The following is a 16001-nucleotide window of genomic DNA, read 5'->3' on the forward strand; positions in this document are numbered from 1 at the left end:
ATAGCCCAACTGGAGGGGATTTATAGGATTTGTCTGCTGTGTATCACATGCGTCCCTAAATTCCAGTCCTGACTCGTAAATCCAGAGCGACTGGGACTCTCCCCCCCCCCATTCCATTGATGTCAGTAAAGCTGAGCTGGGATGGTGACAGACTGGAAAAAATCTGCAGTGCAGTTTCCATTCCCACACTTTCGCTAGACTGATACTGAACTGCAGGTCGGTATCGCACCTGTGGAAACCCCAAAACACTTTTGTACACTTCAACCAAACTTAAAATTTAGCAATTTCATTGCGTTAAAATATAACATATCAAACCAAATATCATCTGTTTACAGGCATTTTCTTAGAACTAACTATAATTTTTATATAACAGTTTATTTTGTATCGCAATGACATTCATGCATTTTTATACTTTATCTACCCCTCTGTTCGTTACGCAGACCTATTTTTCCTGCAAACTTTTGTTTGGGGGGGGGAATAGATTATCATGTGACTGCTTGTAAAAGAAGCAGAGAAAGAGGGAGTCTTTTTGTTATAATGGCACTTTTGTAGAAATCCAAAATGCTTTTTTGTTGCTTTTAAACAATGGTTGGTACTTTCACTTGTTGAAAGCGGTTTTAGACATTGTTTCAAGGAAAACTGTGAGCTTGTGTTCAGTTATCTCAGAAACCCTGCAGTGCAGTCTATGAGATTTTGTGGGAAAGAGAGAGGTGTAGCGACCTGGCTCTCCATGCAGGCCCCCCCTTCACTCCCCCACCCCGTCTGTATCTGATGACAGTATGTTGGCAGACTGCTTTTGTTCAGCTCTGCTCTCAACTCATTCCAGCTTGAAGGATGAGGTCGGGGTAGATGGAGGTCTAGTAGCTGTTTTCCCCTGTCCTTTTGTCTGAAAAATAATTCTCAGTGGGTTCAAAAGGGTGCTGCAAGTCATATTAGACCAAGTGTTCATTCTGACAAACATCATGAGATTAAGAGACTTTATGAGCTAAATAAGTAATGTTTTGGTCTTTTAGAACTAAGTAAACACCATGTTCTGTAATCGCAAATGTCTGGTTTATATCAGTGTGCTGCCACAGATAATGTGATCACCACAAAGATCATAATCTTGTTTAGCACGGTAAATACCGATTGCATTTAATCCTTATGGCTTTAGTTGACACAAGGACTGTATTCATCATGATGCTTGTTGGTCCAGTTTGATCCAGTCTAAGCAATGCTACATTGAGAACTAGCTGGTGCTTGTCTCAAAGAAACATTGGTGTCTGGATTCACACGGTCATGGAAACTACACTCTAAAAAATGCTGGGTTAAAAACAACCCAAGTTGGGTTAAAAATGGACAAACCCAGCAATTGGGTTGTTTTAACCCAGCGGTTGGGTTAAATGTTTGCCCAACATGCTGGGCAGTTTTATTTAAACCAACTATTATTTAAAAATTACTATATGGCTGGCTTAAAATAGCTGGTTTATTTTTCAAATTAAAAACCAGATGCAATTAGAGGCAACAATAATAGTCAAAAGGTGAACATTTATTAATAAGCAATTTAATAAATGTTTATTGTTTAATAATTATTCATTGAACATTAATAAATGTTCATTTACAACATACTTTGGGTTAATTTTAATTAAGCAATACAGTAATTTTTAAACAATAGTTGAGTTAAATAAAACTACCCAGCAGGTTGGGCAAACATTTAACCCTAACGCTGGGTTAAAACAACCCAATTGCTGGGTTTGTCCATTTTTAACCCAACTTGGGTTGTTTTTAACCCAGCATTTTTTAGAGTGTAGATAGTAAATAGTAGTTATTTCTGGACCTGTGAAAGTAATGAAAATTAGTAAAATCAGAATCAGAGTCACATGATCCTTCAAGAAACATTTTTTTATTATAAATGTTAAAAACAGTCATGCTGTTTAATAATATGGTTTTCAACCATGTTTTTTTCCCAGGATTCTTTAATGAATAAAAGCAGCGTTTATTTGAAATGGAGGTTTTTTGTAAAAATGTACTGTCACTTTCGATCATATGCATCCTTGCTGATTAAAATTTTATTTTTAAAAAATCCTACTGACCCCTTTCACTTAATTATATGGAAAGGATATGGCATAAACATTTCATGTCCAGTCTCTTCATCGCTCAGTAAATGTAGTGATGGAAGTATTTCCTGCGATAGTATTTCCATTGTCACAATGGTAGCTTTTTCTGTACAGTGCTGCATTTGTCTTTGTGCAGAAAGTGTTTCTAAATAATAATAGATGGTTCTTGTAAGTGAGTTATTTAATCTGTCATGCCACATAATTACAGAAAAGAATTTAACCCATTGATTAAAGCCGTAGTATGAGGAAAGTATTTGTTAGTGTTGTATGTCAGGGAAAGAATAGCTATAGCAAACCAAACCTCATGCGAGTAAAAGAACAACTCAGTCAAGTCCGACTAGTTTTGTTCTTTAGAGGAATGTGCTTTTTTTGTGGTGTGAATTTCTCTCGCCTTTTCCTCCTTGCTGTTTATGTAGAATGCTTTGCTAAAATTAGTATAGCTGACAAGTGATAGTCTCTTAAAATGCAGTTTTTTAAACTTTAGTTCGGGGAAGTCAAAAGTTAAAAAAAAAACCTGAGTTATCAGATGAATGACTTTAGGACTTTTGCCATGGAAAACAGATGTAGCCTACATAAAGCCTCCCCACCCCCAACAATGTGGCAATTTTAAAAGTACAACAGAACTAAGAAATAGTGGTGGTTGTTTTTTTTGTTGACTGGTAACTGCTCAATAGACAGGTCTCTACAGATCTCAGCAATACCAAGTATTTAACAATATTTTGCAATAGAAATTCACTTTAAGAATGAGTCAGCATGCATGTAGAAACATGCTGACACATACACAATCAGCTTTTCAGACAAAATAATTTTTCACACAATGTGGTGTCAAAAATTTTTTTACAGGTACAGTATGCATCAAAGTGTTTTAGGTGCCTGTACAATTTTTTCCATCTGAGATAACGATCAAAGGAATGTCATGAATGAGATTATATCCCATGTTTACTTTTTTCTTTGTGGAACACCAGTTGAATTTAAAATAGTTAGAATACATTTATATATATATATATATACACTCAAAAGTTTGGGATCATTAAGGTATTTTAATGTTTTTGAAAGAAGTGTCTTTGTGTTAACTGAAGAAAGTTTGGAATGACATGAGGTTGAGTAATTGATGAATGAATTTTCTTTTTTGAGTGAATAATGTAGCTTTATCATACAATTTTAATGCAGATACCTGCATAAAATCCTAACACAGGTATTGTCTGCCTACAGTATTGTACTTGTGAGACAGTTACCCAGCAAGTCTTCATTACAGCTATAGGACTACAGTCATCTTATAGCCAAATGTCTAGTGTATCTTTGTTTGTTATACTACTCTCAAAGGGTGTCATGTTTACCTTCTAACTAGACCACTCAGTTGGAGAACACCAATGTTTTCTCTGTCACTTTCTAAACCGCAGCTGTTTGCATGTCTTTTCCTGCTGTTCTCGCCTCTGGAGCTGCGAGTTACTTGAGCTCGTTCGCATGTGCAAACAAAATCCAAGAGTCCTTTGGGGGACGCAGTGACGTGGACACTGTTGTGATTTTCTGTGTGCTGTGGCAAAACCTTTTTTTCCACAGGGTACAGGTGCTTCCTTCTGAGGAAATCAGAGGTGTCCCGTACAACACTGTTATCAGCAACTCTCTCAGTGAAGAATAAACAGTGATCACATGCATAACTGGAATCTTTCTCTGTCGGATACACACTTCCCCTAAGTGTTGTTCTAAGGTCAGTTCACCCTACCTGGATTCTAGCTTCAATATCATAGCCAGTTTCATATGAGAATATTAAATTGCTTTAGCAGCACTTTGGGGCAAGTTATCTAAAACTGCCTAGTTACAGGGAGGAAATCCTGTTCATTGCAAATTGGTCACATGGGCTGTGTAAATAAAGACTCCATGCATATCACTTGCAAATGATCTGTCTTGTAAATAATCACTGCATGACTTCCAGTTCTTATTATCATCTGGTCTCTTGATAACACTAAAGGAATTTACATTTTTGGCTTCATAGTGTCTCATGAGAATGGTTTTGCTTATCAAGGGCCTATATTTGTGACTAAGAGAAGATTAGATTAGTTAGTATTTGAAGAGTTTGGTTCCAAAACGCAATAACTCCATTTTGATTAATTTGAGTAAAAAGGTGTTTTCTTTACCAAGAAAGTGGCAAGATGAAAACCACTATTTTCTGTTTCAAACTTTCACATAGCATCTTTTGGTTATAAAAACATAAAAAAATTCAAATCTACATTTTGATTTTAAAAAGTTTATTATAAAAACGTATTATTTTTTTTCCCCAAAATGCAATAAATCCATGACACTTTTTTTTCAAAATGCAATTAATCCATCAATATAAAAGTTATTTTTCAAATTGAAAATACACAAAGTAAGTTGATTCATATACATGACAGAGTCTCAACTTTGCCAATATTTATCTTATATACAGGCATTTTACTAAAAATACATTCAGCCGTCGCTCCCAAAATGAATCTTGTTAAATTATTTGTCATTACCGATTAAAGAGTATCTGGCGCCACCGCACGGTTAAATAAACACATTTGCCGAGTACATTGGTATTAAAAACGGCTTTTAAAAAAGCCTTCAATGTTTACAGTGTGTGGAATGGAGCGCTGTGATCGGTTGAGCGGATATATCGCGTTCTGCAGAGAAGGGAGACTGGCGTTTGTCGCGTTTTGGAAAGAAAGGGAGAAAACATGACAGAATAACACGACGGATATCGCATTTTGCGCAAAATTAATAAATGACTTTTCAATACCGACCAGATACAATACTGATTTTGGTGGAAACTCAATTTTTTGAAAATGGCGTTTATCGCGTTTTGGAACCAAACTCTTCATTTTCTTTCATCAATATAGAAATGTGACACTACTGATATTATAAAATTGTTCATGTTTTTAAGCTAAGTTTTAACTTGTTAATATTTCACTTGATACAACATATCTTATTCTAAAATGTATTTTCCCCTGACACAGACTTGATTGACATCAATATTATGAATTAAACAGCTTGTAAACATGCTCTATCACTAGAAACATTTTAAATAACATGTTACAAATCAAAGTGAAAGTTTTTGGCATAAAGGTTCTTAAAATTGGACCCTATAGGTTCTATACAGAACCCCACTGAACCTTTTTTCTAAGAGTGTAAGTTACTTTGGATAAAACAACTTGCCAAATGAACAGTGTTGGGGGAAGTTACTTTTAAAAGTAATGCATTACAATATTGCGTTACTCCCTAAAAAGTAACTGATTGAGTTAGTTACTTTTTTACGGAAAGTATTGTTACTTCTGCATTACTTTTTCTCATCTAGGCTGGTCTTGCTTGTTTGTTTTTTAATTAAATGTAATAAAAAAATAATCTTTTGGCAAATGTAAAGGCCCTTTCACATCAAAAGTCAAATGCAAATTCACACCTATACAGTAGAGGGTGCAGCTCGAACAAACCTTTCAGCTGTGCTGCCATTCTGGATTGCAGAAGAATAGGAAACAAAAAATTTAAACACAATGTAAACCTGAATAAGTTGGCAAAACTCAAAAAATTTGAGGCAATCTGTTGTTAAAGGGGTTAGTTCACCCAAAAGTGAAAATAACATCATTAATTACTCACCCTCATGTCGTTCCACACCCGTAAGACTTTCGTTCATCTTCAGAACACAGATTAAGATATTTTTGATGAAATCCGATGGCTCAGTGAGGCCTCTAGACAGCAATGCCACTGAACTTCTCAAGATCCAGAAAGGTCCTCAAAACATATTTTAAATAGTTCATGTTAGTTCAGTGGTTCAATCTTAATATTATAAAGCGACGAGAACTTTTTGTGTGGCAAAAAAACAAAATAACGACATAATGATATCTAGTGATGGCCGATTTAAAAACACTGCGTCAAATCTTTTGTTTCGAATCAGTGATTTGGAGCGCCAAAGTCACGTGATTTCAGCAGTTTGGCATTTTGACATGCGATCTGAATTCACTGATTCGAAACAAAAGATATGAAGCAGCGTTTTTAAATTGGCCAGATACTATTGAAAAGTCGTTATTTCGCTTTTTTTTTGGTGCACAAAAAAAAATTATCTTCCCTTTATAATATTAATATTGAACCACTGAACTTACATGAACTGTTTTAAATATGTTTTTAGTACATTAGTGGATCTTGAGAAAGGAAATGTCATTGCTGGCTAGAGGCCTCAGTGAGCCATCAGGATTTAATCAAATATAACTTAATTTGTGTTCTAATGATGAACGAAGGCCTTACAGGTGTAGAACGACATGAGGGTGAGTAATAAATGACATTTATTTTCAATTTTGCGTGAACTAACCCTTTAAAAGTTAAGAAATTCAAAGTTTAAGTAAGGAGAACTGGCATATTTTTATTTTGTACTCAATTTTAATTATTCTTAACTTGAAATGTTTGCTCACACATACATTTCATACATTTAACTTAAAATTACCATGTAACCTCAATGTAAACTGATTTATTAGTGTAAACTTAACTAGCTATAACAAGCTAATTCAGAAAATGCAAACTTGCTAGATTGTTAACATGTTAACAATAGCATGATATAGCACTTGCTGAACGAGTGCAAGATAAAGCATTTAAGATACTTACTCTCAAACCAAGCCGCATGCACCATGATGGTAACTCTCCAAAAACCCACATAAACAGAAACTCTTCTAAATTAGCATAACAAAACATTAATCACTACTAAATCTCCCACTTAACACAAATCTTGCACAAACACTTAATTTTAGAGTTTACTCTCCCTTTCAAGTGCCATGCTGGGAAATAGAAATCCCAGCCCAGTTTCAGTTAAACTTAAGTTCATCTAAATTCATTAAACTCAAAACAATGAAACAGTTCAGTTTACTTAAAATATATCAGTTCTGTGAACTTGAAGGAAAAAGAAAGTGCTAAATACTTATAAAAGTTCATTTGACTGAACTTATTTAAGTTTGTCCTACTCAAACCAATTAATTATTTTAAGCGTTAGGGTTTACAGTTCATATGTAATATTTATATAAAATCATTTTTGCTTATTAATATATGGTTGAATTGGATCATCGAAGGTCAGCAGAACTGACATTGGTTAATAAAGTGAGATTAAATACATAAAGTATATTTGTGTTATTTAACATTTATTTAGGTTTGTGTAATATTCTGAGTTTGCATTTCACAGTTTTTATTTTGAGGAATACTGAATCTATTTTTGTGCAAGTGAGTAAATGCTCACATTTAGTCTAACCATCATGTTTACGCAGTGCACACAACGCTTCTGCACTTTTATTCTTGATTTCTCTCAACATGGGGACAGGAGAGCTGTCAGTAAATACATTGGAAAACAAAAGAAACTTGCGTTACTATATTGGAAAAAGTAACTCAGATATTTTGTTGTAAATGTAAAAATAAAGCGTTACTTTACTAGTTACTTGAAAAAGTAATCTGATTACATAACTCACATTACTTGTAATGTGTTACCCCAACAATGCATATGAATGAATGTAAATATAAATGTTAAAAAGTATGTATTATGCACATAAATTGCTAGTTTTTAAAATCTATATTAGAAGTGTTTGCGCCCCATGTAGGTACAAACACACTTTTTTAGTCTGATACTCTCACAATATCCAGTGTGATAGATGCATGGACTGCAAAATAACAGTGACCACTAACATCTGTATTCATAACACAATTTTTAAAGCTATTTTCTAAACAACAAACAAAAAGGGGGAAAACATCCCTATCAGTCTTTTTACGTATAATGGCTCTGATCCTCCGTTTCTGCTACATCCTGCCATGTTAACAGGTCTTCATTACCAGTGACTCATTTCCTTTGAGGATGTTACACGTGGTGAACATGACTTGATTAGCGCCGCACACATGCACACACTCGCACACTCTGATACAATTAAGGGAAAGAGACTTCTGACATGATGTTCTGTCAGACGCCCCACAGTGTACACAGTGCCTGTAGTATACTTTCCCCTTACTGGAGAGGATGCAGCTGCTACATGTAAAAAAATAAAAGGGACACAGTTCATTCCAGTTTAACATTAAGTTCATCTCAAAATATTCAAAAAGAATGTAGTTTAGCATTATTTTAAAAAAAATTTGTTAACAAATTCAACTTTTTATGTATATATTGTTTCAACTGATCCCAGAATGTGCTTTCATCCAAAGCCACTTATAAATGAGAAACAATGTAAGCTATTTATCATTAGAGCCAACAATATCTGCAGTGCACAATGGCAAGTTTCATGTGTAAGCTGTAGTACACAAACTATAGATACACTAGACTTTTTTAAATGGGAGTTTTAATAGGAAGTGCCTTTATTCATACCAACCACATTTCTTATTTTATTGGTTAAACATATAGTATGACTTTGGCAGATTTAAAGGCCCACTGAAGTGCCTTTGAATGCACAGCTTTAGTCACTGTGTTGACGTAATTTCTATGAAACAGGAAGACAGGGCGGGATATATCTGAAAAGCTCCTCCCCTTTTTTCAAAATAGCCAATAGCGTTTCGCCTAGATCACAGCTCGGCCAAAGCCACTGAGCTCGTAAAACCTAATTTTCCTTATAATATCCGAACGTTTTGTGGTCTGTGCTGAATCACGTATTATCTGCTCTGTGCTCTCGTGTCTCTGGACCAGAGCAGACTGTGCTTGCGCTGCGGTGGTTAACGTGACACTAACGCGAAAACAGACTTCATTCACAAATTTTGCGTCAATGGAAAGCATATTAAAACTATCTGAATCGTTCTCTATCCTCTATATAGTGCACTATGTGCCATTCATCATATATAAACTAATAAATGTGTCAACAAATGACCAATTTCAGCCGCAGTTTCATTGTCTGTTGATAGTGTAGGAGGGGGCGGGACTTCAGATTCTAGAGAGCATTTGATTGGACAGAAGATCTGATGAGAAGCTGAAGCTGGTGATGTCATGAAATCCGTGATCCATTTTAGCGGAAGTGAGACACTGTACGTTTTGAATGCTTATATCTCCTAAACGTGAATTTTGTCAGTTTATTCATATCCTTAAGGCTAACATATTCATACTAAAAGCTAAAAAACTTACATTTTGATTTCATGGGGACTTTAAGTAAACATGACTACAGTGGTTCAACCTTAATGTTTGAAGCAATGAGAATACTTTTTGTGTGCAAAAACAAACAAACAAACAAACAAAAAAATGACTTTTTACACTGTTTACGTTGTAAACACAGTGCAGCGCTTCCGGGTTCTACATCGGAATGCCAACTCATTATTGGCCGGCTCCTATATAATGGTATGTTTATATATATTTATAAGCATTAACCAATGCTATAAAATGTGTTAATTATTAGTTCACAATGCTTAATGCATTAACAAATGTTAACATATAAAGCAAAAGTACAGTAAAAATAGATTTGCATGTGACAACGATTAGGTCAGTTTCTCTCATATCAGTAAGCACATAACTCCTAAGCATCTTATGTATCATATGGCATAACTTTGTGACACTAAGAATTCCATATATTTTCTGAAGTGGGATTCTGCTTAAACTTTCCCACAGAATGCAGTAGAATGTTGTTGTTTATGTCACTAGCTGCGTGTGAACACGTGCATGCATGTTATATGTTATAGATAGTGAGGCATCAAAATGTTTTTTGGCAATGTAAAAAATTAATTGAACAATTAAATACATGTTCTTTTTCTTGCAGAATCACTGCAGACCGTGTACAGCCTGATCGCCGAGCACCATACCAGGAGCCAGACATAACCACATTTCCTCAGCTCTGATAAAGACCCCCTGGAGACCCGAGTCTCCTGTTTACAGTGAGCAGTTTTGGTGTAATAAATGTTGATTTTGTTCAGGACGTAATTAGTGCTGTGCGCTTTGAAACCATGAGCGTGGGCAAACATTTTCACCAGTCTCAACAGTGCGCAGTGACATCCTCCAGGGATTAAAGTTACTGCAGAGTCCCTACAGCACAGCAATTATGCTATATGCTAATAATGATTACATCTCTCAGCTTCTTTTGCCTCTTAATTTGGCTGATTAGACTGTCAACGTCATTGCTGCATTACAGCTAAACCCACGTTTACAGCCTCCTCACAAAGAAGAGGCTTTTATCTTTTAACTTTTGTCTTTCAAAAGACTCTTTTTAGGCTATAAAACATGCTGTACTCTTGAGACAATGTTTTTGTCGGCCACTATTCCAGATTACACATTTAATTGTTATTCTCATTTACCATGAAGAAGAGGACCATTTAATTGAATCTTTGTATAGCATGCTGTGATAAAAGTTAAAAGTGACCCTTGCACCACCAAGAAAATGGAAGGCCTATATGTCACTTATTTTTAAACTGCTAAATGTAAAAAATAAAAGTATCTTCACAAGGGACACTGTTCATTCCAGTTTAACATTAAGCTGTAATCTCATAATATTCAAAGATTGTAGTTTAGCCTTGTTTTAAAAATGTTAAAAAATTAGCTTTTTATGCATAAGACCATATATACTGTTTCAACAGATCCCAGAATTCTGACATTTACATTATGCTTTTATCCAAAGCAGCTTATAAATGAGAAACACTGTAAACTATTTATCATATTTGCAGAGCACAATGGAAAATTTCATGTGTAAGCCATAGTACACAAACTAGATGCAAAAAAAGTAGAGAGAAAGAGAACTTTAAATAGGGGTGTTAATAGGAAGTGCCTATTTATACCAACCACATTTCTTGTTTTAAAATAAATGGTAACACTTTACAATAAGGTTCATTAGTTAACATTAGTTAACATGAACTAATAATGAGCTGCACTTCTACAGCATTTATTAATCTTTAATGTTAATTTCAACATTTACTTATTAAAATCTTGTTAACATTAGTTAATGCACTGTGAACTAACATGAACAAACAATGAACAACTGTATTTTCATTAAGTAACGTTAACAAAGATTATTAAATACAGTAACAAATGTATTGTTCATGGTTAGTTCATCTTAGTTAACACATTAACTAATGTAGTTAACTAATGAACCTTATTGTAAAGTGTTACCAAATAATTGTAGCCTGTCCATCCACTTTGTATCTCCATTGAGACTTTTTATCTGCCATTAGCCTTTCTTTCATGGGACTATTCCCGATTCTTTAATTGTTATTTCTCCTGTAAGGTGTTATGAATATGAGAATTATATGACTGAATCTAAAATATAATCATTTACACAACGCAAATATTGCCCTCTAATGGTGATAAGTTGTCATTTCTTCAAATTGCTGTAAACTTATGTACAGCAGAAGGAAAGAAAATACATGCTTTTTTCTTTGTTTCTTTCTTTGTTTCTTTTTTTAAATGTGTAGGTTTAAAAATTAAAAAAGACCTCAAAGAAAGACACTTGTTAAATTGAGCTGATATGGGGGCAGTTGTGGCCTAGTGGTTAGAGAGTCGAACTTGTAACCTGAAGGTCATGGGTTCGAGTCTCAGTCTCATTGGTTCAAGTCTCAGTAGTGAATGTTTCTCTCTTCCACTCTTATTAGCCACAACTGAGGTGCCCTTGAGCAAGACACCTAACCCCCAATCGCTCCCTGGGTGCCACAGCAAAAATGGCTGCCCTTTGCTTCAGGGGTGTGTGCGTGTGTGCGCACTTGGATGGATTCCGTGTATGGGACACCATATTCATCTTGATGCAAAAAGCTTTTCCAGGTTCTCCTCCTGAAAATCACCATGCACTAGCACCACGTTTAACAACAGGGATGGTGTTACCTTGGTGTTGTGCTATAACTAGTTTGTGCCAAATACAAATGCTTTCAAGCCAATGAGCTCAACGTTAGTCTCATGAAACCACAGTTTACTTCCAAATGGTTTCACTTTTGCCACATGGCTTCAGTATATTTCTTTTAGCTGTGGTGAATCTGTGAAGTTCTGAAGTGACCACTGGATGTCAGATTTGTCCATTACAGCTGATATGGCCTGATCTTTGTAGCAACCCCATAGCCTCTCCTACTTTCTCTTTTTCAAACAACTGCTATTTTAGTTATGAGACTGTGATATTACTGTGCAGTCATGAATTGAGCATTGCTGGATCTTGAAATGAACACCAGGTGTACATTGTTAACATCTTTAGTGTGACTTCCCATGATAATTGATTTCATCACCCAATTTAGGTTGCTAAAACACAGCGGGATGAATGCGTATCAATTAAGCCACTTTTATTTTTCATTCAGTTCTTAAGACCATAGCCTTTTTCCTTTTTTTTTTTCCAATTTAAAAGCATCACATGACTTAATAGTGCACTGAAATAAACTGTGACCAGATAATAACTTCACAAATAATTTTTTGGTGACCCAAGATGGGGAAAAAACTGTATATTTCTCATCATTTTTGATATTATGTTCTCCACTTTTATTAAAAAAAAATTAGAAATTAAAGGTGCAAATATGTAAGAATTTTGCAGTAAAATATCCAAAAACCACTAGGCCAGTGTTATATTTTGTTCACTTGAGTACTTACAATATCCGAAATGTTTCCAACTATTTGTAAATCGTGAGAAAATTGCAGTTTTAACCAAGGCTTCGGGACGCGTGAGGAGTCGCCTGTCAATTGCGTCATACCCGCGTTACCCTCGGTTTCCGGTTTTATTTTGTAGAAACCATGGAAACACCAAAGACGCATTAATATATTACATGTTTTAATAAACAAGGAAACAACTGTTTTGATATATTTATAGACAGAAAACTAACTATTGTTATATAGCTCAACATGTTTAGTCTTATTGTTTAAATCTAATTTTCTTGATTTTTTGCGAGTACCATGCTTTACCATGCCTCAGAGAAAAACACTATCTTGTGAAGTAGCTAACATAGCATAATCAGATGCAGCTTTATTTTTAGTAACAGTAATACAGCATTTTCTCCATCATACAATACTTTTTAAAATTAATTGGTTGCCATTTATCAACACAAGCCATCCAGCATTTAAAAATCGATTAAAATCGATCTAGCTTACTGCATTGTGCAACAAGTGTCTCACAGCAGCCACCGAGCGAAAGCACAGAATAACATTATAACATCATTTTCAACACACTCAAATGTATCTAATATGATAAACGGAGCTGCGTTACCTCATTCTCATTTAATCGGAAGCGGCGCCGACTGTGGCATAATAAAAGTTCTGCTGCTCACAGTGTGTGTTGCGCAATCGCTCCAGCGGCCTCTTTCAGCTCCAACAACACTCGGCCCTGCTCTGCTTCATACTACAATAATGTTAATAATCGCATCCATGAACATGATTTCTGCCCGAGTCCTATCATGATTATTTTCCACCAGCTACACCTTTGTTTTGAATAAGTGACTTCTAGAGGACAGAACATTTTACATATTGCAACTTTAATTTATTATTTTTTATTGACACCCCCACCCCACCCCAGTAGTGCAGTAGTTATGTCACCATCAAATTACAAATTATTAGTAATTATGTCACTAAAAGATGCAAAACAAAAATAAATAAAGGAATAAACCTTAAGTTATAATACCCTTACAAATATATATATATATTTTTTTTCATAACTTATAATAAAGGGGTTTGTTGCAACTGTGCGCTGAACATTATTTATTAAGGACTGGTTGTTTCATCTGTATTTTTTTTTTTTTTAAATATCAAAACAGATATTTAAAAAATGAGATAATAATATGATAATATTATTTTAATACAAGATGCATGTACTAGGAAATAATATTTTTGGGTTCCATAGTGCGTCTGCACATTTCCATTCGCTAGATGGCGCCATTGAGTCTCGTATGTAAAGGAAGCGTCACGTCAACTGACAAAAAATGATAGTCAAATGTAGTCCATCACCATAATCCAGACTCGAGCAAAAAGTAGTGTGTATATCTATACATAGCTGAAACATAATATGTGACTGCTTGATTTGATACTGATTACTGAAATAATTACTTGATATAATCTGTTCATTTGTTATATTGGCCTACACAATGATACCAAATCTGAATAGTGACCAAAAACTTTTAAAATAATTACAGGACCACATGTCATGAGATAACTTTGCAAATAATCTCAGCCTGCAATTTGTTTTCCTCTCTCACTCTCACTGTCTGGCTCTACACAAATAACACTTCGCAGCTTGCAGCGCGCGCACTCTCACGCTCCGCACAAACAACAACACTTGTTCGGGCGCGCGGCAGCCTGCTTGATATGCACGCTCACAGCCGCACGCTAGGCCATCGCTTTCTGCCAGCCTTGTGATTAATTAACATCCAGTTCGTAACCCCCCAAATTAACGCCGGAGCACACGGGCTAATGAGCTGACTGTGATCCTGTAGGTTACAATAACTCCATCAGACCAAGCACAGGCACTGCGCATCGGACTGGAGCTCAGTAGTTGAGCGCAAAAGTTGTAATAATGGTAGTCTGCTTGATCATTAAATAGGTCAAAACCAAGGCTACCTGTCATACTTTTGCTCCGGTTTATTTTTGAAAGTCAATTACCGTACAGGCTCTGAAAGGCTATTGAACATTTCCATCATTGTTGGCAACGGGGAAAAAAGATTCATTAAACACGTTTACCTGTCAACAATAGCGGGGCATGTTGTCACACCATATGGTTTGTCACAATGGTTATTAAATTGTTGGTTATGAAATGGATTTTAGACTTTTATTCTATGAATTTTATGAATATTTTATCAATATTAAAGCAAAAAAAAAAAAAATTAAGTGTAGCACAAAAATTTCAAGCTATTGTTTCTGCAAACTGTAATTAATGAATTGTCATTCCTTTTGAATGCACTCACGTGTCCATCCCCATCTCCCGGGATGCCATTAATCCGTCCCACGTCCGTCGGCCATTTTCAGTGGGTGAGGGAGGAGGGGGGTATCCAAGTTTTTAGTTCACTCTTTAAAACGTGAAATGCCATATTTATAAGCCCGTATTTATAAACACATTTGCATAGATCAAGATGAAAAAGTTGTTTGAATTGGGGGGCCATTTGCATTTGGCGAAGCATATGGCAGAGCTGCGGAAGCCACGGGCCATGCCTTCATTAAGCCAGCTCCATTTCATCAGAGCGGAGCGCTCCCCACCACGCTCCCCCGCCGAGCCGCCTTCTGTCCCCGAAGGTTCCACTGACAGGGGACAATATGTCCCCAAGGTGAAACGCACCCCGGTCCCAATGATTATTTAATCTGACTCACGCACCGCTCCTTAAGGGAAAGGGACAGAGAGGGACAAAGTGGTGCTTTTTTTTTTTTTTTTACTTGTCGGGTGGAAGCACTGATCTACAGGTGAGGCGACTGACACGTGTTGGCTGAGGATAACACAGTTTTTAGTTTGGCTATGAGTGCATGCCGAAGGAGACGTGGGAGTAGGCAAGTGCACGTTTATGGCACGCGGCCTCCTTTTGCTGTGGCTCACATGTACATTGTTCACAAACATGGCACATTGGATTACAAACACTGAATTCTGTTCTTTACATATGTAATATTAGGCCTACAGGCCAAAGAAGGTCCACACTCTTAAAATAAAAGTTCTTCAATGGCATTTATGGTTCCACGAAGAACCATTAACATCCATTGAAACTTTCCTCTGCAAAGAAAGTTCTTTATAGTAAAAAAAAGTTTCTTTAGGTTATTAAAAGTTTAGGTCATCCAAAAATGAAAATTCTGTCATTAATCACTCACTCATGTCATTCCAAACATGTAAGACTTTTGTTCATCTTCAAAACACAAATTAAGATATTTTTGATGAAATCTGAGAGCTTTCTGTCCCTTCATAGACGACCAATGCAACTAAAACTTTGACGCATCAAAAAGTTCATGAAGAGATCATAAAACTGAATTGAGTGTTTTAATCCAAATTTTCTGAAGAGACTCAGTCACTTTGTATGATGTAATGTAGGCATTTATTC

This window comes from Megalobrama amblycephala, linkage group LG16 (genome assembly GCF_018812025.1).
Source record: "Megalobrama amblycephala isolate DHTTF-2021 linkage group LG16, ASM1881202v1, whole genome shotgun sequence".
NCBI lineage: Eukaryota > Metazoa > Chordata > Actinopteri > Cypriniformes > Xenocyprididae > Megalobrama > Megalobrama amblycephala.